We start from the raw sequence: 13,739 nt of genomic DNA on the forward strand, positions 1-13,739 counted from the left end.
AATTTTCGACTGGTAAGGCTCTTTCTAATCCGAAGAGGCCATATAAAAGTCGACCAATGCGATCGGCCGAGAATATCGCTGCCGTACGAGCCAGCGTTGAGAGGTCCCCAAGAACATCCCAAAAACGCCGTTCTCAGCAGTTGGGCATGGCTCGTTCCACTTTACAACGGATTATTCGCATTGATTTGCATTTGTTCCCGTACAAAATTCAATTGACGCAAAGAATGTTGCCAGCGGACAAGCCTCGTCGATTGGAATGGGCCCAAAGAGTCATCGAAATGGCCGAAGATGACGAGCAATTTTGGAACAAAATTATCATGTCCGATGAAGCCCATTTCACATTGAATGGGACCGTAAATAAGAAAAATTGTCATTTTTACGCCACTGAAAATCCTCAGGAGATTCAAGAAGTGCCTCTTCATGACGAAAAAGTCTTAGTTTGGTGCGGCGTTAGTGCGAAAACGTCATTGGGCCGTTTTTCTTCCAAAATGAAAACGGCCATGCTGTTACCATCAGTCAGGAGCGTAATCGCGATGACCAATTTTGTGATGCCAATTATTCGTCGAAAGCGAATGAGACAGTTCTGGTTTCAACAAGACGGCGCTCCACCGCACACAAGTCGCATAACAATCGATTTTCTGCAGAATTTGTTTCCGGGCCGTTTGATGTCGAAAAGTGGTGATTTTGACTGGCCACCGCGCTCGCCCGATTTGACGCCGCCTGACTTCTTCTTGTGGGGATATTTGAAGTCAAAGGTTTACGTTAACAAGCCAAGGACCGTAGAAGAGCTCAAGGACAACATTCGTGAAGAAATAGCCGCTATTCCGGCCGAAATGTTGGCAAAAACGATGGAAAATGCAGCAAAAAGGGCACAATACGTCATCAACGCCAGAGGCGGCCATTTGAGAGATATCATATTCAAAAATTGATGTAAACAAATCTACTTGGAACAAATTAAATGATTAACATTGCCAACCGCCAAATTTTTCTTTTTTTCTTTGATTTTTTTAAAAAAAAAACATGGGTCCGTCGAAGATGGGCAACCCTGTATACCCTCAGCCGATGTTCGATTACTTAAATATATTTGTATACCCTCCACCATACTATGCAGGGTGTATTAATTTTGTCATTCCATTTGTAACTCCTCGAAATACTCATGTCAGACCCAACAAAGTATATACAGTCTTGATCAGCGTAAAATTCAAAGTCGATTTACCGATGTCCGTCTGTGTGTCTGTCTGTCTGTCCGTCTGTCTTTCTGTCCGTCTGTCTGTTGTAATCACGCTATATTTCGAACGAATTGAGATAGAAGGCTAATATTTTGCATACATGCATAGTTCACCAGTAGGTAGGTTAAGTTCGTAAATGGGCCATGTAGGTCCACGTTTTCATATAGCCCCAATATAACGGTACCTCCCGATATTCGGTATTTTGATGATTTTAGCGACATTATTCACCGGAATTCTTTCAAATTTGGTATTTGAATTTCGAAATGGATACTACAGCCTAATACAGAAAATTGTCTGTGCAGGTCCACGTCTTCGTATAGCCCCCATATAACGGTACCTCCCAATATTTGGTATTTTGATGATCTTAGCGTCATTATTCACCGGAATAGTTTCAAATTACGTATTTAGAGTTCGTAAGACAGGAAATTTTCTGTGCAGGTCCACCTCTTCGTATAGCCCCCTTATACGGTACCTCCCAATATTCGATATTTTGATGATTTTGGCGACATTATTCACCGTAATGATTTAAAATTTAATATTTGAAGTTCGAAATGGATACTACAGTCTAAGACAGAAAATTGTCTGTGCAGGTCCACGTCTTCGTATAGCCCCCATATAACGGTACCTCCCGATATTCGGTATTTTGATGACCTTAGCGTCATTATTCATCGGAGTAGTTTCAAATTACGTATTTAGAGTTCGTAATGGGAATTACAGTCTGTGACAGAAAATTGCCTATGCAGGTCCAGGTCTTCGTATAGGGGCCCATATATCAGTACCTCTCTATATTCGGTATTTTGACGATTTTAGGTACAATACCCAACGAAATTGTTTGAGATGTCGTATTTGAAGTTCGTAATGGATGCTACAGCCTGTGACAGAAAGTTATCTAAACAGGTCCAGGTCTTCGTATAGCTCTGAAATAACGGCACCTCCCTATATACGGTATTTTGATGATTTTAGCTACATTATTCACCGTTTTATTTCTTGTTTCGAATTTGAATATGGTAACGGCTTATGACAAACAATGCGTAAACAGCTTCACTCATCACTATCACATTGGCGGTGATGAGCACGTGTAATGTTGTTATGATAACCAAATTTTTGTAAAAAAAAGTTCCCGTTACTCCACCGCGAACACATGGTAAAAACCGGTATAAAAGGGCAGTCGATGACAGAATCTAAGAAGGTAAGTGTATCCATCATAAATTTTATCCTGGGACATCCTGGGACCCAATATTGTATCCCTGTATATCCCTGGGTGAGTCCTGACACATCCTTGGTGTGTCCCTTATATCCTTGAATATACTGTAGAGCTTGAGTACTTGTTAAGGTCACTTGCAACCGTATTTTAGATCCTTGTAGTCTGCTTGAGTACTTATTAAGGTCTCTTGCAACCGGGTATAAAAGGGCAGTCGATGACAGAATCGTAACAGTCAGCGCCACACCACGAAAGCAGCCACATCTAACACGGTAAGTGTATCCATCAAAAATTTTATCCTAGGGCATCCTGGGACCCAATCCTTGTATCCTTGGATATCCCTGTGTTACTCCTGACACACCCTTGGTGAGTCCTTTATATCCTGTAGCGCTTGAGTACTTATTAAGGTATCTTGGAACCGTATCCTTGAGTATTCTCGACTGCTTGCTTGAATTCTTGCAAACGTATCGTAGATCCTTTTAGTGCTTGAATATTTATTAAGGTCTCTTGCAATCGTATCTTTGAATAGCCTGTAGTCAGCATGAGTACTTATTAAGGTCTCTTGCAGCCGTATCCTTCAATAGTCTGTAGTCTGTTTGAGTACTTATTAAGGTATCTTGCAACCGTTTCTTGAATATCATGTATTCCTTGAGTACTTGTTAAGGTATTTTGGAACCGAATCCTAGATCCTTGTAGTCTGCTGGAGTACTTATTAAGGTTTCCTTGAATAGCCTGTAGTGCGCTTGAGTACTTATTAAGGTCTCTTGTAAACGTATCGTAGATCCTTATAGTACTTGTGTGCTTATTAAGGTCTCTCGCAACCGTATCATAGATCCTTGTAGTCTATTTGAGTACTTATTAAGGCCTCTCGCAACCGAATCTTAGATCCTTGTAGTCTGCTTGAGTACTTATTAAGGTCTCTTGCAACCATAACCTGGAATATCCTGCAGCTTGCTTGAGTACTTATCCAAGTCTCTCGCACTGATTCCATCCCGAATCCTGAGCACCCAAAGTCTGTGTCCTTGTCTCGTTCCTCGAGTGCTTATCCAATCCCAGCTATCCCAGCCCAAGAGAGTTGGATGCTTATATCCCTTTCTTTGAGCGTTTTTTTTTTTTCAAAACCTTGAACCCAATGTGGGGGAGGTGCTAGAACAAATAATCCGACCTCTACCATCTTTATAACAGATCTTGTGTTGATGGAAATGCTGAGATGTACTAAGTATGAATGAAATCGGACGCTAATTTTGCGTTTTATGACTTTTGTGGGTATTCGAAATTTTAACTCTTTGTGGGGGAGGTACCACAAGGAGAGGACCGATATATACTATCTTCTCAGCAGATCTCAGGTGTTAGTAGAAATAATTGGATGTGTGATATATGAAGAGAGCCGGATATTTATTTCGAATTTTATTATCGTTTTGGTCATTCAAAGTTTTGACCTTTTGTGGGGGGGGGGGATGGGGCGGTACCAGAAAAAATGGTCCAATTTCTACAATTTTTATAATATATCTTATGAAGGTGGAAGTTTTAAGATGTAGCAAGTCTGAATGAAATCGGATGATAATTTCGTGTTTTATGACCTTTATGGGTATTTAAAAATGTTGACCCTTTGTAGGAGAGGAAGCAGAAGGAGTGAACCGATGTATGATAGAAGGAGTGGATCGATATATGCCATCTTCACACCTGACCTTGGGTTTATGAAGATATTGTGATGTGTGTATTTTGAAGACAGTCGGACTCTTACATCACATCCTATAAGATTGGTAATTATTCACAATTTTGTCTCCTTGTAGGGGAGGTACTTGATAGAGAGCGTTGATATTGTCCATTTTCGGACCTGACATAGCACTAATGCAAATATTAGGACATGCAAATTTGCATTTTATAAGATTTATAATTTTTCAAAATTGTAACCCTTTATGGGGCAGGTACTTGATGGAAGGGACCCATATTGTCCATTTTTACACCTGACCTAGCACTGATGCAAATTTTAGGATACGCAAAGTTGTGAGAAAATTGTAATATCCTTTCTCTGTCTGTGTAGTGTATTTTTTTTTTTTTTGAAAATTTCGACGTATCTGTAGGAGAGGTACCAGAAGCAGTGGACCGATAATGGCAACCTGCGAATTCGATCTAAATTTGATAATAATATTACGATAGATCAAATCGGATACTCCCTTCGATAGTTATCTTGCACACCAACCAGCCAGACACACAGAGAGACGGATGGACATCGCTAGATCGATTCCATATGTCCTAAAATGGATTTGGTTCAACGAGACCTAGGGCCTAAAACCGTAATTTAGACGAAGCTCGTTTTGACCGTATCAAATGATGAATACCCACTCTAGCCATATGGCTGAGGGTTTAGAAATTCCTCGAAATATTTAAAAAAAACAACGGGCCAAACTTGGAATACCCTTCACAATTTGGGAAGAATTATTGCAATTTTCAAAAAAATAAAATTCGTTAAAAATTAAAAATTCGTTAAAAATTAAAATCTTAAAAATACCAAATGTTGTTGTTATATTAGGGTCTATATGATGACGGGAACCTGCATGTAGGCAACTTTTATCATAAGCCATTACAATATTGAAATGCGTAACTTGAAAAAAAAAAATAATAATCGGTGAAAAATGTTGCAAAAATCATCAAAATATCGAATATCGGGAGGTACCATGGGGGTTGTAAAACGGGGGTACCGTTATATTGGGGGCTGCACGAAAACGTGGACCTGCACAGACAATTTTCTGTCATAGGCTGTAGTATTCATTACGATCTTCAAATACAAACTTTGAAATAGTTCCGGTAATTAATGTCTCTAAAATCATCAAAATACCGAATATCGGAAGGTACCGTTATATGAGGGGTATGCGAAGACGTGGACCTTCACAGACAATTTTCTCCCATATGCTGTAGTATCCATTACGAATTTCAAATGCAAAATTTGAAGCAATTTCGGTGAATAATGTCGTTAAAATCATCAAAATGCCGAATATCGGGAGGTACCGTGATATGAGGGCTATACGAAGACGTGGACCTGCACAGACAATTTTCTGCCATAGGCTGTACCATCCATTACGAACTTCAAATGCAAAATTTGAAACAATTTCGGTGAATAATGTCTCTAAAATCATCAAAATGCCGAATATCGGGAGGTACCGTGATGTGAGCGCTATACGAAGACGTGGACCTGCACAGACAATTTTCTGTCATAGGCTGTACCATCCATTACGAACTTCAAATGCAAAATTTGAAACAATTCAGGTAAATAATGTCGCTAAAATGATCAAAATACCGAATATCGGAAGGTGCCGTTATGTGGGGGATATATGGGGGACCTGCACAGACGATTTTCTGTCTTAGGCTGTGGCATTCATTATTAACTTCAAATACCAAATTTGAAACAATTCCGTTGAATAATGTACCAAAATACATCAAAATACCGAATATCGGAAGTTGCCGTTATATGGGAGCTATACGAAGGCGTGGACCTACATGGCCCATTTTCAATACCAAAAGTCCTGCAGATATAGTATACATTTGAGTAACATTTTATCAACCTACTTTATTTCGTTCGGAAGCTAGAGTGATTTCCACAGACGGACAGATGGATAGAAGGACAGACATCGCTAAATCGACATAGAATTTTATGCTGATCAAGAATGAATATACTTTGTGGGGTCTATTATGAATATTTCGAGGAGTTTCAAGCGGAATGGCAAACTTAATATACCCTGCATAGAATGGTGGAGGGTATTAAAATGTTGAGGGTAGAAATCGACCTGGACATAAATTCCCGAAAAATGGTCTTCGAAAGATTTTTTGCCAAGTAAATTTCCTATATCTATGTAAAATTAAAAAAGATACCTTAGCTAATCCTCCATTTTCATACTTGTCCACGCAATCCCACAATTTTCCCAGGAAATTCATTTTCCCACAGATTTCCATATCGAATTGATTAAAAATCTCAATTTAATACGCTTATTGCCATCAGTATCTCTTTCTGATTTGTCAATACAGAATCATAACTTTATTAACAAAAAAAAAAAAAAAAAATCTCCATCTCAATCCCAAAACCCGCTTATTACAACTTTATTGGAATTCTGGGAAAATATTTTATAAGAATTTGTTTTCTTCTGTTTTTTTTTTCGAAAAAAAAAGTAATTTCCTTTTCATCTCAATCAACGAAGAAAAAAACAAAACGGGTGTAAGTGAAGGACAATAACAGGTCATGGATAAATTTGCTATTTCCATTGATGGGTACTGTTGTTTGTATAGGAAGATAACAACAACAACAACAATAGCAACAAGAACAAACTTTGTTTCCTGGCCCTTATCCGGTCAGAATTGATATGATTGAGCTGAACTCTGTTAAACTCATTGGATTTAAGCGAGTGATGGACAGACCAACAGACATAGTGGCAGGCAGGCAGGCGGATCCTATATAATATCGGGAAATGGAAAGTAAAATAACTAGGAACAGCAGAAAAAGAGGAAAAACTCTAAACTTATTTACTGGTAATCATGCGGGTTAAACTTTGGTCTTGTCTCCTCAATGCTGTTGTTGGGGTTTGTTTATTCTTCACCCCCCCAACAAAGTATTGATAACTAGCGCGGTGGAGGGGGAGGCTGGGAGGGAGAGGGGGAAGTTGAATTACAAATATTGATAGAAAATAATTTCCATCATAAGAAGAAGAAGGAGAAAAAAATAAATATTAAAAGTTTGACCCTTGCTCTGGCTGTTGTCAACTGGAAAATAAAAGAAAATTTGCTACTTCATTCATATCCTCCCCAATAACGCATCCCCCTATAACACGGATTTTAATAGAGCTTGGTCACTTTTTTGTAGAAGAGAAAATGGAGGTGAAATTATGAAGGTAAGTCTTTGAAAGCAAATTTATGGCAAAATAACAAAAACAAAAGCAAAAATAACAAAACAAAAAAAAAAAAAAAAACAAAGCAAAGAGATTTGATGTGAAGACAGGATTTGCTATATTGGGGTGGAACCAAGATTAATGAGAAATTTTCAAATTGAATAAAATGTACTTATTTTTATATTCTCCACCATTCTATGGAGGATATATAAATTTTGTCATTCCGCTTAAATCTCCACGAAATAATCATGTTAGATCTTTCAAAGTCTATTCAGGGTGAGATAAAAAAACGGCAACCAATTTTAGACTGCTGTCATTTCTAAACCACTCGTCCGACAGCTGTTAAAATTATTCCAGTGACAGATCATTATATTGATTACAAGCGTACAAAAGCATTTTGGTGAGAATTTTCCAGAAAGAAAGTTATTCGTGATGGAATTCAAGGGTGATAGTGTGATTTCTTTATACTTGGCTGGAAGACCACAAGTGTGAATAAATCTCTTGTGTCTTGTGTATTCTTTAAGAAATCCACGTTTATTGGTCTTTGGGTCCTTAAAAAAATATTCTTTAAAAAAGCCACGACTATTGGTCTTTGGGACCTAAAAAAATATTCTTAAAAAATCCAAGTTTATTGGTCTTTTGGTCCTTGAAAAAATATCCTTTAAACAGTCCACGTTCATTCGTCTTTGGGTTCTTGACAAAATATTTTTTAAAAAAATCCAAGTTTATTTGGTCCTTGAAAAAAAATGTTGTTTAAAAATCCACGTTCATTTATCTTTGGGTCCTTGAAAAATATTCTTTAAAAATCCAGGTTTATTGATCTGAGGGTCCTTGAAAAAATATCCTTTAAAAAATCCACGTACATTGGCCTAAAGGTTCTTGAAAAATATTTAATAAAAAATCCACGTTTATTGGACCCTTGAAAAAATATTCCTTAAAAAATCCAAATTTATTGGTTTTTGGTCTTTGGTCCGTGATACGTGTAGCGTAGCCAGTAGCGACGTCAAGGAAGTGGAGGGAAAAAAACAGCAACATCTGCAGAAAAGGTTCGAAAAGTAAAGAAGCGACTTGATCGAAATCCGCGTCGCAGTGGCCGAAAAATGGCTCGTGAGCTGAACATATTGCAATATTCCATGCGGCAAATATTGAGAAATGAGCTCGGGGTAAAGCCATTGAAATTCCAAAAAGTGCAAGAACTTACACCGCAACAGAAAGAAAATAGACTCAAAAGAACTAAAGAGTTGCTTCGCTTGGCCAAGAGTGGTGAACTGCCGAATTTGGTTTTTTCCGTCTCCGATGAGAAAAAAAATCGTTGTTCAGCAGTTTGCAAACAAACAAAATGATCGTGTTTACTTGCCAAAGAGGTCAGCTGAAAATATGCACCTTCGGTTGGCCACTAGAACTCAAGCGCCGGCCATGGTGATGATGTGGGCCGCCATAACAGCCGATGGTCGCTCTCCGCTCGTATTAATCGACCGTGGCATCAAAATAAATGTCGAATATTATCGCAAAAATATTCTGGAGAGTTGATTAAAGCTTTGGGCACGGAAACATTTTGGCCGTAGACCTTTGACATTTCAAGAGGACTTAGCACCAGCGCACTCTGCACGAGCCATCCAAGAATGGTTACAAAATGAGGTGCCTAGCTTCATTTCCAGTGCACAATGGCCACCAAAATCTCTGGATACCAATCCGTTGGACTATTGTGTCTGGAGTATTTTGGAAAGCAAGGTTGGCACTAAAAAATACCAAAGTGTCGATCGCCTCGAGCAAGCGCTTCGCCGGACCAAAATAACGCAGACCAACATTCGGGCAGCGTGTGACGGTTTCATTGGCCGTTTGAAAGCTATAATTCGTGCCAAAGGTGACCATTTCGAACAAATTTAAACTTATTTCAAAATTTGATGCTATTTCCGATATTTTTTTCTTTCATTCAATAAAATTTTTTAAGAAAGATGTAAAAACAAGTTAAAAAAGTATCAATCGGCTCTACCGACAGACGTATACCCTCAGGTACCAGAAGAAGTGGTCCGGTATATTCCATCTTAACAACAGATCTTATGTTAATAGAAATAATGGTATGTGTGAAATATAAAGAAAACCTGATGCTTATTTTGGATTTTATAAATGTTTTCGTTATTCGAAACTTTTAGCCTTTGTGGGGAGGCACCGGCAGGAATGACCCGATCTCTGCCGTTTTTATAACAGATCCTGTGTTGATAGAAATATTCAGATGTACCAAATCCAAATGGAATCGAATATTAATTTTGCATTTTATGAGCTTAATGGATATTCAAAATTTCGACCTTTTGTGGGGGAGGTATCAGAAGCAGTGGACCGATACATTCCATTTTCATACCAGACCTGTGGTTAATAAAATTATTGGGATGTGTGAAGTTTGCAGACAATCGGACTCTTACATTACATTTTATAAGAGTTCTTATTATTCAAAATTTAGATCCTTTTTGCGGAGGTACCAGAAGGAGTGGACCGATATTGTCCATTTTCACACCTGACCTAGCACTGATGAAAAATACTAGGATTCGCAAAGTTGGAGCAAAATCGGATTATCCTTTCTCTTTCTGTGCAATAAATTATTTTCTTTCATATTTTGTGTGGGAGGTACTAGAAGGAGTGGACCGATAGTGCCTATCTCCGAACTTGATCTAAGTTTGATAATAATATTACTATGTACCAACTTTTGGATCAAATCGTATACTCTCATCGAGAGTTATCGTGCGCACCAACCAGACAGACGGACGGACATCGGTAGATCGACTCCAAAGTCCTGAAACGGATTTGGTCCAAAGAGACCTAGGGTCTAAAACCGTTATTTGGACTATGCACGTTTTGGCCGTATCAAATGATATAACCCTCTGTAGGCTGAGGGTATAATTATGGCGTTTGACTTTGTTGCAGTTTTTTATCTCACCCTGTATGTATGTCATTTGGGTAACGTTGCTAATATATCTGAGTAATTTTTGAAAGGGGGATAAATATCTGAGTTGTTTTGACAACGTGGATAACATACCTCGGTCATTTGGATAACGTGGGTAACAGATCTGAGACATTTGGATAACGTGGATAACATATCTGAGTCATTTGGATAACACTTCTGAGTAATTTGAATAACTTGAATAAAATTTCTGAGAATTTTGGCTAACGCGGATAAAAAATCTAAGTCATTTGGATAACGTGGATAACATATCTAAGTCATTCAGATAATGTGAATAACATACATCAGTAATTTGGATAACTCGGATAATATTTCTAAGTTATTTGGATAAAGTGGATAACGTTTGTAACTCATTTGTATAAGGTGGACAACATATCTACGTTTCTGGATAACATATCTAAGTCGATTGGATAGTTTGGATAACATAGATATTATATTTGGATAAAATTTCTTAGAAATTTGGATAATGTGGACAACATTTCTAAGTAATTTGGATAACTTGGATATAATTTCTGAGAAATTTGGATAACGTGGATAACATATCAAAGTCATTCGGACATCGTGAATAACATACATCAGTATTTTCGATAACGTGAATAACATTTCTAAGTTATTTGGATAAAGTGGATAACGGTTCTAACTCATTTGGATAAGGTGGATAACATATCTACGTTTCAGGATAACATGTCTAAGTCGATTCGAAAAATTGGGTAACATAGATATTATATTTGGATAAAATTTCTGAGTAATTTGGATAACTTGTATTAGATTTCTGAGAAATTTGGAAAACCCGGGTAAAATATCTACGTCATCTGGATAACGTGGATAACATATCTAAGTCATTCGGATATCGTGAATAACATACATCAGTAATTTGGATAACGTGGATAACATTTCCAAGTTTTTTGGATAATGTGGATAACATGTCAACATTTCCGGATAACATATCTTAGTCGATTGGATAATTTGGATAACATAGATATTATATCGAAAACATTTGGATAACGTGGATAACATATCTGAAAAATTTTTAAAACGTCGATACATTACCTACCTCATAAAGATAAGTTTTATAACACGCCAACGTTGCTTGGATAACGAAGATACTTTATCCGCCTTATTTGGATAACAAAGAAACCTTATTCGCCTTTTTCAAATAAGGTAAATATTTTATCTACCTCATTAAGATACATTTGATAACATTTCGACGTTACTTGGATAACGAAGATAATTTATCCAACTTATTTGGGAAAGAGAGATAATTGACCCGCGCGATTTTCAATAACGTAGATTACTGCATCCGTATCATTTGGATAACCTAGATACTTTAATGCCTTATATTAAGATACTTGGATAACGTAGATACTTGAACCAAGTAGATAATTTATGTAGCTCATTAAGGTAAGTTTGACAGACACATGGTATGTTCCAGAACTGGCAAGAATATATTAGGTTTGATTTTTGTTTGTAACACCTCAAATTTACACTTTAGACCCCACAAACTATACATTCCTGATCAGCATAAAGTTCTATGTCGATTTATCAATGTCCGTCCGTCTGCGGAAATCACTTTAGCTTCCGAAAGAAATGAAGTAGGTTGATAAAATTTTACTCAAATGTGTATTATGCCTGTAGGTCTTTTGGTATTGAAAATGAGCCATGTAGGTCCCCGTCTTCGTATAGCCCCCATATAACGGTACCTCCCGATTAGCTATATTTGATGGTTTTAGCGACCTTTTTTACCGGAACTATTTCAAATTTTGTATTTGAAGTTAGTAATGGATACTACAGCCTATGTCAGAAAATTGTCTGTGCAGGTCCACGTCTTCGTATAGCCCCACGTCTTCGTATAGCCCCCATATAACGATACCTCCCGATATTCGGTAATTTGTTGATTTTAGCGACATTATTTACCAGAATAGTTTCAAAATTTATATTTAAAGTTCGTAATATATACTACGGCTTAAGACAGAAAATGAGCCATATAGGTCCACGTCTTCGTATAGCCCCCATATAACGATACCTCCCGATATTCGGTATTTTGATGATTTTAGCGACATTATTTACCGGAACTATTTCAAATTTAGTATTTGAATTTCGTAATAGATACTACAGCCTATGCCAGAAAATTGTCTGTGCAGGTCGACGTTTTATAACCCCCATGGTACCTCCATATATTCGGTATTTTGATGATTTTGGCTACATTATAAACAGAGTTTTTTTCAAGTTTCGCATTTGAATATTGTAATAATTTATGATAAAGGTTGCCTATGCAGGTCCACGTCGTCGTATGGACGACCTTAATATACGGCTACATTAGGTATTTTTAAGATTTTAACAGAATTTTTAACGGATTTTATTTTTTTCTGAAAATTGTTAAATTTGTAGCAAATGGTGGAGGGTATTCAAAGTTCGGCCTGGCCGAACTTACAGCTTTTTTACTTGTAGTAAATAACTTTGATTGCTATGCTCCGAAACAAACAAAAATGTACTAGTTTAGAATTTTTTTTCGAAAATCGGTTTTCTTAGTAAAAAGTTTTACTTTTTGCAGTTCTGGAACGGAGCAAATGTACCTTCTTCAGTAAAACTCTATAGATATCGCATCAATGCTGTTATGATAACGCTCTATCTACATTATTTTATTATCTATAATATTTTAAATATGTAAAAAACCAGTAATTTCGGCCGGGCCGAACTTTAAATACCCTCCACCGATTGAAACGAATTCGAAAATTTTCAAAAAAAAAAAAAAAAAAAAAAAAATGAGGGGATATACGATATTGTGGACCTATATAGACAAATGTATGTCTAGGGGCAAAGTGCTCACAAAGAACTCCTTGTGTAGAATTTCAGACAATTCCATTAAAAAATGTGACTAAAATCATCAAAATACAGAAAATCGGGATGTACCGTTATATGGGGGCTATACAATATCGTGGACCACTATAGACAATTATCTTGCAGGGGGTAAAATACCCACAAGGAACTTGTTGTGTGGAATTTCAGACAATTCTATTGAAAAATGTGGCTAACTTCATCAAAATACCGAACAAGGGGGGGGTACCGTAATATGGGGACTATATGATATCGTGGACCGATATAGCCCATCTTCGAACTTTTCCTGCCTGCAGACAAAAGAGAGATATGTGCAAAATTTTAGCTTCCTATCTTAATTCGTTTAGACTCTAGCGTGATTGCAACAGACGGACAGACGGACGGACAGGGCTAAATCGTCTTAGAATTTAACGCTGATCAAGAATATATACTTTGTTGGGTCTAAAATGATTATTTCGATGAGTTACAAACGGAATGACGAACTTAATATACCCTTCATAATATGTATGGTGAAGGGTATAAAAATGTAGATACTTCATTCCGCACCACCCTATTAATTTTATTTTCGCTGAACTCTCATATTTCATGCAAAAATGAAACCTATAAAATGAGGAGGAGAAGGTGGTAGGGGTATTGGAGAA

At 37.2% G+C, this 13,739-nt stretch overlaps 1 protein-coding gene across 1 annotated transcript in view; it reads right to left on the reverse strand.

The window, feature by feature from the left end:
* Positions 1–13,739, reverse strand: part of LOC101888212 (glutamate receptor 1) — a 191,261-nt gene that overhangs the window by 8,672 nt on the left and 168,850 nt on the right. The gene's annotated exons all lie outside the window — the stretch shown is intronic.

Source organism: Musca domestica, unplaced genomic scaffold (genome assembly GCF_030504385.1).
Source record: "Musca domestica strain aabys unplaced genomic scaffold, Musca_domestica.polishedcontigs.V.1.1 15, whole genome shotgun sequence".
NCBI classification, from domain to species: domain Eukaryota; kingdom Metazoa; phylum Arthropoda; class Insecta; order Diptera; family Muscidae; genus Musca; species Musca domestica.